Below are 14,629 nucleotides of genomic sequence, written 5' to 3'. Positions count from 1 at the left end.
TACCAAATTACAGATATAGCTTCTAAAAATGATAAAGATCTGGGGCTCCTGGGTGGCTCAGTGGGTTAAGCCTCTGCTTTAGGCTCAGGTCATGATCTCGGCGTCCTGGGATCAAGCCCCATGTCTGGCTCCCTGCTCAGTGAGGGGTCTGCTTCTCCCTCTCCTTCTGCCCCTCCCCCCCGTTCATGTGCCCTCTCTTGGTTAAATAAATAAATTATCTTTAACAAATAAATAAAAAGTAAAAATGATAAAGCTCCAGATTATTACCTACTTCATCTTTAAATACTTTAACTTTTGCACATAAGTATTTTATAGGATAAATTCTTACAAGACTATCTATAGATTTAGATTTCACTTAGAATAAAATCCATATGCTTTACCACAACCTACAAAATTCTGCATTATCCAGGGCCTCCTATCTACCAACATCGTTGCCTGTCACTTGCTCCTTGCTCACTGTGATCTCACTGTGTCCTTTCCCCTCCTCTTGGCATGTCTGACTCCTTATCTTCACTCAGGAGTCAGTTTAACTGGAACCTATTCAATGAAAACTTCCCTGATGATCCTAATTAATGTTGCCACTCATCCAAACTCTACCATATCACCCCACTTATTTTTCCATACCACTCATCAAAATAAAAAAAAAATTAATTTGCTTGTTTACGTTTCCCCACATCCTTAAACCCTCCAGAACTGTGAGATCCAATACAGTAACCAGCAGCCACATATGGCTACTTAAATCAGTTCAACTTAAATAAAATTGAAAATTCCATTCCTCAATTGGTCTCAATAGTACAGATAGAGAACATTTGCAACTCACAGAAAGTTATATTAGACAGTGCTAATCTAGAATACAATCTTTGAGAGCAAGAGAAAGCTCTGACCAGTGTCCACAGTAGCAATTGATCCATTATAGTTCTCAATTAGTTAAATGGATGGATGGGTACAAGGATGGGTGGATGGATAGGTAGATGGCTGGATAGGTGGGTGGTTGGGTGAACTGCCATTTATACATAATCATTGAGAAGTATGATATTCCAGCTAATGTAATACTACAACTTTTATTCAATCTTCTATTCCTAATATTATTTTATTCATTTTTAAAAGATTTTATTTATTTATTTATTTATTTTAGAGAGAGGGTGTGTGAGTTGGGCAAGGGGCAAAGGGAGAGGGGAAAGGAAAGAATCTCAAGCAGACTCCATGCCCAACATAGGGCTCAATCTCATGACCTTGAGATCATGAACAGAGCCAAAACCAAGAGTTGGATATTCAACCCATTGAGCCATCCAGGTGCCCCACATTCCTATTATGATTTTAATAGGGTGAGATGAAGTATACTGACCTGAAAATGTATCTAATATGATTTCCTCTTTTCTGAAAGTACTCTTGAAAGAAATGTCCATGACCCGAACTAGAACCAAGGACCATAAAGATCCCTTTACAAAGAAGCCTTATGCTTTAGATCACAGCTATGGTAAGAGCAGAAAGAGTAGGAGTTTGTGCTCTGGTAAATACAATCTCAAATCCTAACTCTGATATTTACTAGTTGAGTTTTCTGTGTGTTTTGCTGTTGTTGTTGTTTTGGAGAATTTACCTAGTCTCGCTGAACCCTATTTTCCTCATACATAAAATGGAGAGAGAGTACCAACTTTATAGGGTTATTCTGAGATTAGATGGTTGGCTTATAGTAGGCTCATACTAAATGGTAAATGCCATCATCAATTTTCTTGAATTAATGGCATGAAGGTAATTAGAACTTTGGAAATCTTGGTCTACCTTGTATCACTCCTTCTCTGGTATTGTTCTTTGACTCAGAAATTTTAGAACGGAAGCCCTGCCCACAGAAACTGTTATCAATTCTTAGACACTTGTCATAAGCATAGTGCTCAGGAGCGGGGGTAGAAAGCATTAGGATGGTGGGTGAAGGTTGTGGGCAGAGGGGAACATGGTAAATACTGACTAGCTACTTACCAAACAGCTCTTGAAATGAACTGTCTCATGTTTTAAATTGTATTAAAATCCCTGAAAGTACAAAAGATTTCTCAGGCTCAGTAAGTACATAAATATGTGCAGTAGCCACAGCATCACTTCATTTCAAGAGTCAAGAAGCTCCTCTTAAGCTTAGGAAGCATACCGGATGGACCCTAAGAGATCAGCTGGGAAGAGGTTCTAGTAGTATGTGTTTTTCTGTTGATAAAAACAAAAGGGTAATTTTATAATGTCGTCAGAGACAATGAAAGTCCACCACCCTTATTACAGTGTCCCACAGGGAGAGGGTTTAGAGAGGAAGAGGATCAGTCTGAAGGTATAGGAATGAAGTGTCCTCCTAAGCCTATAAGAAAAAAAAAATGTACATGGTGCAAACTTAGTATTAAATTTTAAATCAGAATAGGAGTATAAAATGCGAGCTTTCACTACTAGTGTATTTAGCTGATTTTCTACATTTCCAAAAGGGGAGGAGGGATGTTTCTTTATAATTTCCATGTTACCTTAGAGCATGATCTTCTTCAAAGAAAAGAGCAGGAGTGAATTCTGCCTTAAAAACTCTACAAGTGATCACTCCTAACCACCCTGGATTCTTGGGGGATATTTGGAAGTTATTTAGTTTAGAATAAAACTATAAAATATTAAGTATTTTCTTGAGTGACAAGTGAGAATTCCTGTACTTTCATGGTGATGCATCTTTTGGTTTTGGTTTGCTTGCTTTTTTTCTGAGACTTAAGCCCAAAATAAACAGAATGGTCTACATTGCAACTATTTGGAATTGGTCAGTGTCATTAGGAAATCAGTTTTATTGTTAAGTCACACATGAAGGTTGGGAATACTTTTGATGTAAACCTTTGTGTGGTCTGGGTCCCAGTTCCTGGAATAGAGAACATATTTTTTTAAAAATATTTTATTCATTTACCTTAGAGAGACAGAGAGTGTGCAAGTGGTGGGAGGTGCAAAAGGAGACTGAGAAGCAGACAGCTCAGAGCACAGAGCCAGATGAGACGATCGATCCCATGACCTAGAGATCACAACCTTGAGATCACAATCTGAGCCAAAAACCAAGAGTCGGACACTCAATTGAGCCACCCAGGCACCGGGAGAACTTATTTTTGTACTAACTGGCAGGAAGAAAGAATTTATACTTGTGTAGTGTTCTCCTATTTCTGGAGTAAAATATCAAACACTTCGTAGCCAACCACAGAGAAAAACACATATGAAGAACAAACTGACTGATTAAACAGCAATTTGGGGGAAGAACTCTGCCTTGAAAAGAATACATTGAGGAATATTCTGGAAGAGAGTTTTTGTTTTTGTTTTTTCTTTTTTGGTAAGACACCTGTAGTAAAATATACATATTATATTTTACTTGTATGTATAATATACATACAAGACCTAAAGACCCTGAGACTCTGTGACACTGTATGTTGCCTACACTGGAATCAAAATAAAATACAAAGGAAACAAAAATAAAGACCCTGAGGGAAAAATTCTTTCCTTTATGGTTTATAGACAATAAGAGATGATGACTTTTTAAAAATGTCTTGCCACAGTCTTACAGAAAAGCCTTGCAATGAGAAGGGCGTAGAGCTGCGGTCACGCAACTTTTGACCTTCGCTTCTCAGAACAAGCTTTCCTGGGTCCACTTTCAGCACACATGATATTTTGTGTGTTTGCTCATTTCACAGGCATGCCCATTGCTTGCTGTTATCACTTTACTTTCATTTACAAGATTAATCTCTCTCCCCAACCCCTCTTCCTTACCTTCCTCCTGTTTTGTGGAAATAGTCACCAATAATTACTTGTGTTAAAATGAGAGACTCCAAATGAAATAAAATGGAGAATTAGAAGGAGATACTAAATGAAAATAAACAAGCAAGTAAAGATCAAAACGAAATGTAACAAAATGCTAGGCTGGAAATCTCAGACATGTTTTCTGTGATCCTAGATGAATCTCTTCATGGTGTAAGTGACTGTCTTCCTTTCCTATAAAACAAGGACACCCCAATACGGCAGCTCTAAGGCTTCAGCTCTACCTCTTGGGGATCTTTGGAATATTTCTCAGTCATGACTGCTAGAGAAATCAGTGTTAACAGTCTCCTGTTATATGTATTTCCCTGATTATGAGTTTCTTCCCTTTTTTCTCCATTAGCCTCTGAGAGGGTAGTTTCTTTGGACTTTTCTGGATCCTGTCTCTCTTCATATGGCTGCTGATTTTGGCATCTCATTCTACCAACTAACTCCCTTCAAGTTTCTCTTTCACTTTCCTTCTCTTTTTCAATGTTATTTCCCTATCTATCTTCTAGGAATACTTAACACCATTTTAGAGTGAAAGCATGTTGATCCTGAATAGGAACTCAAACATTTTCTTGTCCTGGAACTTTCTCCACTCCAGCAACTGTCAGGTTACCAAAAAGTGTTGGCCATAGTGCAGAGCCCATCAAATACATCATTCCTCCGGTAATTTCCAATCCCCGTTGGATTGCAATGCATGGAAAATGCTATGTGTAGAGTCTTTCTTAGTGATTTTATTCTAGAACTAAAGCTTACAAAGTAAACCACTGGTTAAAAACAAAACCAAAAACAAACATTGGTTAAAAATAACAGAAACCAGTAAATGCAAAACCCCAATGATGAAATGAATAAATAGATAACAATTAAACTGTCACCCGCAAAGCTGAATGAGGTAGAGGCAAACCCTTTAAAAAATTCTTGGATGGTTAATATATCTTCATAATTTAAAAATCAGCAAATGTTAAGACATACACAGTATAAGCATTTGCTTCTACCACTGTTCCCATTCAGCAGTTCCTACAACCTTCCAAACAGTACAAATTTCTAATAGTTCTTTGTATAATTATTTATATAAGTAATGTTTTATGCAAGATGAATATACATTCATCTTCTCTCTCCTAAAACAAAGGGTAGCATATTTACATACTGTTCAGCACATTGATTTTTTTTCTTCATATTACTTAGAACTCTGTCTATATTGACAGAGAGATTGCTCAGTTTTTGCATTTATTGCATAGACAGACCATGGTTATCTTAACCAGTCCCTTACTGGTAGATATCTGGGTTCACAGAGTCTTTTGCTATGAAAAACAATGCTCCAGTACATAAGTTGAACATATGTGACTTTGCATGTGTACATGGATATCTGTAGGAAAAAAAAACCCTAGAAGCGGGATTGCTAAGTCAAAGGACATATGCATTTGTTACTCTGAAAGACAATGCCAAACTTTCTCCCATACATTCTACCTCAGTTTACACTGCTATCAGCAATGTATGAAATGACCTGTTTCCCCACAGCCTTGAAAACAAAAAGTTAATAAATTTCTCATTTTGGAAAATCTGGAATTTTGATTACACACTCTGGTAAATTATGGTACCTTGGTGGGTTTTTACTTTGCTTTTCTTTTATACTGAGGGAGGCTGTGCATTTTTTCATGTTTAAGAGCCATTCCTTTTCTATAAAATGCAGTTCAAGGGGCTCCTGGGTGGCTCAGTGGGTTAAGGCCTCCACCTTCGGCTCAGGTCATGATCCCAGGGTCCTGGGATTGAGCCCCACATCAGGCTTTCTTCTCAGTGGGGAGCCTGCTTCTCCCTCTCTCTCTCTGCCTGCCTCTCTGCCTACTTGTGAACTCTGTCAAATAAATAAATAAATAAAATCTTTAAAAATAAATAAAATAAAATAAAATGCTGTTCAAATCCTTTGCTTACTTTTTTATTGGGTTTTTACCACTTCTAGGAATCTTTTTTCATATTAAGGCAATTAGCTATTTGGATCACATGCAATCATTTCCCTGTTTTGTTATTTTTCTCCAGATTTGCTTAGTCTTTTTGTTTTGTTTCCATTCAGAAGTTTAAAATTTATTTTTCCATAAATTTATCTATTTTTTTTGTTCCAGTCTTTAGACTTTAGTCATAGATACAAAGGCCTTTCTCACTCCAAAGTCATAAAAGGATTCTCTCATGTCATTCTCTCCACTATCATAGTTTCATTTTTTAAATCTTTGAAACCTTTAGAGATGTTCCTGGAGTAGGATTAAAAAAAAAAAAAAAAAAGGAACTAAACTTAACTTTTTAGATGGCCTTACCATTGCCTCAGCTTTACATGTTGAATAATACATCTTTTCTCTCACCAATTTGAGATTCTGCCCTTAGCAAATGATAAGATCCTTATACACACAACTTTGTTTTATTGGTCTATACATTCACTTTGGATTTAACTAGAGAGAGCTTTCTTACTTTTCCTGTAATCATCTGTGCTTTAGCCATTCAGAACTACTCACTCTTCCTTTCCGAGGTCTTCAACAATGGAGGATCCCGCTTACATTTATGGCTTTGCACAGGCTGTTCACCCTGCATGGAATGCCAGCCTTGCCCTTCTCTGTCTAGCAAACCTTTTGTCTGCTAAGACCCAGATAAGCTACCACAGTTCCAAAGAAATGAGGAGCAGAAAATACCACTGTAATTACCAGGCTGGGGAGAGGATATTGTGTACATATGTATGTAAACAAGAAGTGATGAGAATAGTTGCCTCTGGGAAGAAAAGCTGTGATATTAGTATGGAAAGGAGAAAAATGTTTCACTGAGTTTCTTCTGTACTGTTTGAATTTTTATCACACGATTGTATTAAGTTTTTAAACATACGGTATTTTTTAAAGAACAATTTCAAGTTCAAGGAATGGCATGTAGACAATTTAATGTCCAATGAAATCAACAGCATAACAGTGTAATAAATAAAAGACCACAAGGAAATTTTTTATATCAATAATACATCATCTCCACTGTGAAGCACCCCTCACCATTACTCTATTCTCTACAGCAATTAAGGGTTCCATTAGCTATGTTCCCGCAGCACCTCATACAAACTTCCAAACGGAAGCATATTGTGCATTTTAATTTTGGTGTCATCATTTGCCTGTCACCCAAACAACATTTGGCTTGTTGTTCATGTTTGGAGCTCAGTTACTGAACACCAACTTCTGACTCTTAGTAAGCATACATGTCTGAAGAAGGAAAGAAGGAGAAAGAGGAGGGAGGGAGGAAGATATTGAGGGATTTTACATTAGAGGTGCCTACTGGAAAGAGAGGAATGAGAAAGGAAATAGGAGTATAAATAAATAAAGCAAGGAAGTGGTATTACATGGACCAAAGATGAGTATGCCATGATTTGAAGTGTAACCTTTGAAGATCTTTCTCTCACACTCCACTCCCAATATTTCTAGTCTACACATGGCAGCTTGAGTCATCTTGGTTAAAGGTATGTCAGATCATGTCTATTTGGACAAACCCTCAGCCCCTGCCTCTAGTCAATGGCATCCAACTTTTACAGAGTATCAATCAACATTACAAAGGTCAGTGTGGCCCCACATAATCTGACTCCTTGTCACTTCTCTGACCTCTTTTACTATTCTTACCCTAAATACTCCTCACCCCCAACATTGTCCTCTTGGTTATTCCTCCAACACTCTAGATACACTCCTATTGTAGAGGCTTTGCATTTGCTTCTTCTGCCTGGAATATTCCTTCCATAGGCAGCTCTACGACTCCTTTACCCCCTTCAAGCCAAAGACAGCAACTTTCCTGCCCTCATTTAAGCTGCCCTTGAGCCCTGATCTGGCATCCTCCATCTACTTCCCTTGCTTTATTTTTCTTCGTGGTACGTAACAGCCTTTAATATACTACACACTGTGCCAAATGACTTTGTCTATCCCTACTAGAATATAAGTTCATGAAGGAAGGGGGTGCCTGGCACAGATTAGGTATCCAGTAAATACTCACTGAATGATAGAACAAAGGCATCTTAAGTTCCATCAAGTAAAAACGACTTTGCAAGAAGCAACAGTAGACTTACCTTGTGTTTTACAAACTGCCGCCCACCCCCTCATCTCCCGCCAAACAGTGTGTCCTGAAATCTAGTGGATATGGGCTATGATCCTCTTTTCTTTTCATGTTCTTACCTGATAGTCTTATCTACTGCCCCAAATTCAATTTTCATCCGTAAGATGATGTCTATTTTCAAATGATATCTAAGTGAAACTCTAGTCCAGAGCTGTCCCCTGAATTTCAGGTACCTCTGGACCTTTCCCTCTGATGATTTACATGCCTTTCACATTCAACATGTCCCTGCTCAATTCATCCTCTACTCCTCTAAACCCACTGTTCCAGTTTCCTTTCTCAGAGAAGAACATAATCTTCTTGCCAGTTACCCCAATCATAATCTGGATGTCACTCTTGACTTCTTTCTCACCCAAACTTACCCAGCAAACCACAAGGGGCTACCAATACTAGTATGTCAGTATTTCTTTGAACCATTCACTTTTACAAGGATCCATTCCACCATCCCCCTGTAATCCACTCGTGTTTTCCATCTGAATATTGCAATTTGGCCTCACTTCTCCCCTTAGTTATTCAAATCTAATAAAAATAGTTAATTTTATTGGTCATGCTCTAAGCACTTTACATCCATTTAAACCCCCAGGAACCCTATACAACAGGTTCTATTATTATTACTACCATTTTATAAGTAAAAAAACAAAGTCACCAAGTGTCTCCAAGTCCTACAACTACAAAGCAGTGGATCGAAAATTTAACCCAAGTAGTCTGGCTCCAGAGCCCACACTCTTTGCCACTATCTTACTTAGCTTCTTTGGATTAAGTCACACTCTTGCTGAAACATTTTAATGGTTCCTAAGGAGTCTGGCTGGCTCAGTCAAAAGAGTGTGTGACTCTTGATCTTGGGTTTGTGAGTTCAAGCTCCACATTGGGTGTAGAGATTACTTAAAAATAAAATCTCAAAAAAAAAAAAAAAAACCAACTCCACACTTTAATGGTTCCCCATACCTTTAGGATGATGGTCAAATTTCTTCTTATTCCCACCCAAATCTGAATCTTGTTCATCTCTCCATCTCTGTCTTCAACTTCAACAGCCACTCACCCTCACTCCCTTTCCCCCTATATATCCTTCACCTTACCCTTTGCTCCATCACTAATGAATATCTTGCAGTCAGTTCCCTGAATGGTTTCATGTGCTTGCACATGTTACTCTCCGTGCCTGGGGTTTTCGTTATTACCCTGTGCCCAATGGCTTGACTTCCCCTCACTCACCCTGCATATCTCACCATAGGCTTTTCTCAGGGAAGCTTCTCTGATCACTCCTTCTTATAACCCCACATCTAGCTCTTGGGACACTCCATTTTGCTCCTGTGCCTCAAGGCTGTGCTCTGGGAGTCCTTTTTTCTCACTATGCATGGTCCTACCATGAGTTGGTACAGCTATGTTTCAATGGCTCCTAATCTCTATCTGACCTCTCTCTCAGATATCCAACTACTGATTTGACATCTCTGCCTAGAGGCCAAATAGATCCTCATCACCATCTATTCACTTGCCCAAATCTAGGAGTTACCTTTACTCCTTTTGCTCCTCTAATCTAAACCTACAGCAAGTCTGATTAACTGTCTCTAAAAGATATCCCAAATCTGTGGACTTCCCTCAGTCTCTCTTTCCTAGGCTGTGTCAACAGTCTTATAACTTAGACTCCATGCTTCACACTTGGCACATGGCAGCAAGGTAGATGTTTAAGATATAATTCAGATCATGCCCTCTCCTACTCAAAACATGGCTCCCCAAAATGGTTTTCCATCACACTCTAAATAGAACTCTGCCCTTTATATGGCTCAATCACCTCCCTGACTTCAACTTCTACTCTCTCCTTGCTACTACCTTCCAATCATAATGCTCTTCTTTCCATTCCCTGCATGTGCATCTTGCATCTGCTATGTTTGGATTCATGAGCAAGAGACAGAAAACCCAAAATACCCATATTGGTTATAACACACTCAACACACTCAAATAAAAGAGATTCAGGGTTGGTGTGGTAGTTCTGTCATCCTTAGGTTCCTAGGCTTCCTCTATCATATAGCTCTGTTATCCTCTATACATGGTTTAAACGACATGGTCCAAGATGTTAGCTTATTAATTTTTTTCTTTTTTGCATCATGCTTTTGGAAGTATCAAGTCTAAGATTCCCTTCCCCTGTCCCAGGTCCCAAAGATTTCTTTTTCCTATGTTTTTGTTGTCATTGTTTCCTGAAAGTTTTATAGCTTTGCATTTTACATTTAAGTCTATGATCCATTTTGAATCAACTTTTGTATTAAGTTGTGAAATTAGATCAAGATTTTTTTTTTTTTTGCCTGTGGATGTCTAATTGCTTCAGCAAGAAAATATTTTAAAAGAAATCATTAAACAGATGGTTATCCACACATAAAAAAGAAAGTAATGAATAACAACAAAGAAAATGGGTTCACTAAAACCCAGTTAGGCCAAACTAACTTCTTTTTTTTAAAACAATAAGATTTCTATGAATGGTAATTTGGAGAATGCTGGCAAAATAAAATAAACAACACATATAGCCCTAGACAGATATATAGTGCTCAGCAAGAGAGAGATCATTGTCCCACTATATTTGATACTTGTCAGAGCATTTCTGCAGTGGAGCTCTGCCCGTCAATAATATATTTTAAAAGCACATCAAGATGTGTGGGAAGAAAGTCCAAATGATGACAGGTCTGCAGCCATGACTTTTGAGGATTGTTGAAGGACCATGTACTGCTTACTTCACTTTTGATGGATAGTGCAATAGTGGGTAATGAGCCTAGAAAACAGTAAGGATAAAGAAGACATGAGGCAAATTTGAAAGTTCAGCAAGCCATCTCACAAAAGGAGTGGAGGGTTATGCACAGCTTTGGGGAAAACCAGCCAGGACAAGAGTGTGGAAGTTACAGGAAGCTTGACTTCAGTTCAATGGGAGGAAAATCTTCCTAATTATTTGTGCTAATCAATCACAAGTTATGCTCTAGCTCAAAATATATACATGGAATATACTTCAAAATAAAGTGAATTCCCTGTCAATAAAACTGCATGACCTGTAATGAGAGGCTGACCCACATGACCTCACAAGTCTATAGCCAGCTGAGAAACTTTGAATTTGGTGGAAGAAGATTTTCTTACAGGCTGGAGAGGTCAGGCAAGATTTCAGAGTGGAGAGTGTCTCTTAGGTTTGTTTCATTGTTCTTTTTTAAAGATTTATGTATTCATTTTAGAGAGAGACAGAGAGAATATGTGTGTGCAAGCAGAGAAAAGGACTGAGGGAGACGGAGAGAGAAAATTCTTAAGCAGACTCCCTGCTGAACATGGAGTCTGACATTGGCTCAATCCCAGGACCCTGAGATCATGACCAGAGCTGAAATCAAGAGTCAGATGCTTAACTGACTGAGCCACCCAGGCTCCCCACCTTTTAGTTTTCTTAAATTGTTAGTGGCTTTGTGTTTTAAAGACATGAAGGTAGAGATCTTGGCCAAGGAAGAGATAGTAAGCTGTTCTTTCTGGTTGAAGTAGAGACTTTTTTTTTTATGGGGAAGGATCACCTAAAGATATCTCCTAGCTCTGAACCAACTCTTAGGTCACATCTAGACTGTGATTGTCTGAAGGAATGTTTTTCCAGACATAGACTCAATCAAATGGCTGTAATAAGGACATATATGGTAGACTGACAACCCAACTTGAGATTTATTGCATGCAATTGACATTCATGCACTCTTCCAACTACATTTTAAATGGAATAACAAAATGTTAGAAGTAAACATACAGATACAATCCCTTCTAATCTACCCCTTTTATAAAGGCGAAAAAAAAAGAATAAAGTAGACTCAGAGAAGTTCAAATTTTTCACTCAAGGAACTCTTTTCATATGTAATTAGCGATAGGTAGTCAAGACTCCCTGTTCCAAAGAGTTGATGTCTATTGGGTACTTTCCATATGCAGAGCACTTTATATGGATTATATATCAACCTTTGTAATAATTCTATAATTTGAGTATTATCAATGTCATTTTGCAAATGAGGAAACTAAGGTTCAGTGGGAAAAAAAGATTACTAGTCCTAAATTATACAGCTAGAGAGCAGAGGAGCCAGGATTTAAAGCTAAATCCTACCAGTGGCCCACTGATAGGAATGTAAATTGGTATAGCTACTGTGGAAAACAGTACAGAGGTTCCTCAAAAAATTAAAAATGGAAATACCATATGATCCAGTAATTCTATTACTGGGTATTTATCCAAAGAAAATGAAAACACAAGTTCAAAAAGATATATGCACCTCTGTTTACTGCAGTATTACTTACAATAGCTATGATATGAAAGCAACCCAAGTACCCACTGATAGATGAATGGATTAAGAAAATGTGTATATCTACAATGGAATATTACTCAGTCATAAAAAAAGAATGAGGTCTTGCCATTTGTGACAACGTCAATGGACCTAGAGGGTATAATGCCAAGTGAAGTAAGTCAAACAGAGAAGGATGAATACTATATGAGTTCACTTATAAGTGGAATTTTAAAAATAAAACAAAAAGCAGAAACAGACCCATAATTACAGAGAACAAACTGGTGGTTACCAGAAGGGAAGAGGTATGGGGGAGATGAACAAAAGAGATGATGGGGAATGGGAGATGTGGGCTTCCAGTAATGGAATGAGTAAGCCACAGGCATAAAAGGTACCATATAGAGAATATAGTCAATGGTATTGGAATAGCATTGTATAGTGACAGATGGTAGCTACCCTTGGGGTGAGCAGAGCCTAAGGTAGAGAGTTGTCAAATCACTATGTTGTACCTCTGAAACTAATGTCATATTGTGTGCCAATGATATTTCAATAGATATAATAAATTATTCAAGCTATCAATTTCTAAGATTCTATTTCTTGAACATATCTATATTATCATTACTTTCTAGTTACAAAGGTAATTCAAGTCCAACAATACGGAGATGTTTAAGAAAAAGTTAATAATCTGCCTCTCTCCTCTCCCCAGCCACTCTCCTTGGAGGAAACAATGTTTCCAGTTGGGCGCATAGGCTCTTAGACTCTTCTCTGAATACCCAAATGCTTGGCCTTTGCGTTTTGTGGCCTCCCTAATTTAGTCTCATTTCTAGCACAGAAAACTACCTCTAAATGAAAAAAAAATGAGAAGGGAAATTTTAGAAATGACATGGTAAGTAAGCACCAACTGCTCTTAGTAAATCGATAGCTAACAAAGTATACTAAACTCCCCAGAATAGGAGGCTTCATGAGGGGCTGAACAGTTTCTGGTAAGATTTACTCTGATGAATATGTGTAATTAAACTGAAATGGGAAGGTCTAACTGTGTATGTGACTGTGCTATGGACAATCATTACTTTGTCCCAATAGCAAACAATTATTCCTTGTATGAGAGCCAGATTTGGATGCTAAATTTCACTCTGGAAGATAAACGATCATAGATAATTGCAGGAAACTCTGAAAATAAGTATTTTCTAGTGGGGATGTAAGGGGGCCTTATCTAATGTGGTAAGATCACAGTGTTGAGCTCTCTTTCATCCTATCAAGAGGCAAGGTATACCTTTTACTTTTCAGGGAAAACAAATCTCCATTTTTCAATGGAACAACTGTATTGAAATACCTGTTTTTCCTCTGAAGAAGTAACAGCCTAAAAAGGGACAGAATTCATTAATTCTGTATAATCTGATGTTTAGGAAATAGTGCACAATATAATCTCACAAATAAAAACACATATTTATCCAGATCTATCCTATTTTGATTGATCACCTTCTGTTGCTTTGAAAATCTGGGGGGAAAAAATTCTGTCACAAAATTATTCTGACTAAATAGCACAACACCTCTGAAACATCCTTTTGTCCCTCTTTTTAACTGAAAAGTTTTTCTGTAAAACTTTCTGTGCAATAATGGCTCCCTTCACGGTTTCAAACAGCTTAACAGCAGATCAAAATACAGGCTTAACCATCAGCATATTGAGATGTATCCAAAATAGGAACATTTTTCTTGTATCTAAAAATAAACCACGACTATTTCAATTTGTGGAACAAATAAAAACGGATCAGGAAGGGCAAGCCTGGAGCACTACCTACAGCGTGACTGACGATTCCTGTCATTTCCTTCCTCATACATTTAACAATGCAAATTTAGCCATGGCTTGGCCCCACAGTTGCCAATTTGGGCACCAACTTTCTCGAAGAAATAGCCTGATTAGAAAATAATTGTACTTCTTTCCCGCTACTGTTACCACACCTGCACTTTTCATTTCCTATAAGGTACGGTGGCAAAACTGCATCTTTCAACTCGGCCTCTTTTATCTGATGTAGTGGATGACAGGTAATCTAGCTGAAAGTTCCGACAATTGCACCACCAGAAAAACACTGGCTGATGAAATCTGAGCAGTTATCACACTAACCATCACCTGTCAAGCCTCTTGCTTCAATTTAAGGGCGCATCAATTTTCTGAAGAGGAAATCAAGGGCAAAGAATAAAAGCGCTTCAGATAAACACTGACAAAGGCCCTTTCTGCCTTTTTTTTTTTTTTAATTTATGATGGGATGTACTATCATAGGTTGCTCCGTGAGGTTTTATCAACTGTCCTGATACATCCCAGATAGCTCAGAATTCTTTGGCCATTGATGAAGTGCTATACTTGCACTTACTGAAAGGGCAGAAGATTTCCAACTGAAAATTACTTTCACTAAATACCACAAAGATATTGAAGGCAGAGAGAGCCGGGAGATGGGACAAATGACAGC

The sequence above is a fragment of the Martes martes genome (assembly GCF_963455335.1).
Source record: "Martes martes genome assembly, chromosome: 11".
NCBI classification, from domain to species: Eukaryota; Metazoa; Chordata; class Mammalia; order Carnivora; family Mustelidae; genus Martes; species Martes martes.
This window is presented reverse-complemented; position numbering follows the sequence as displayed.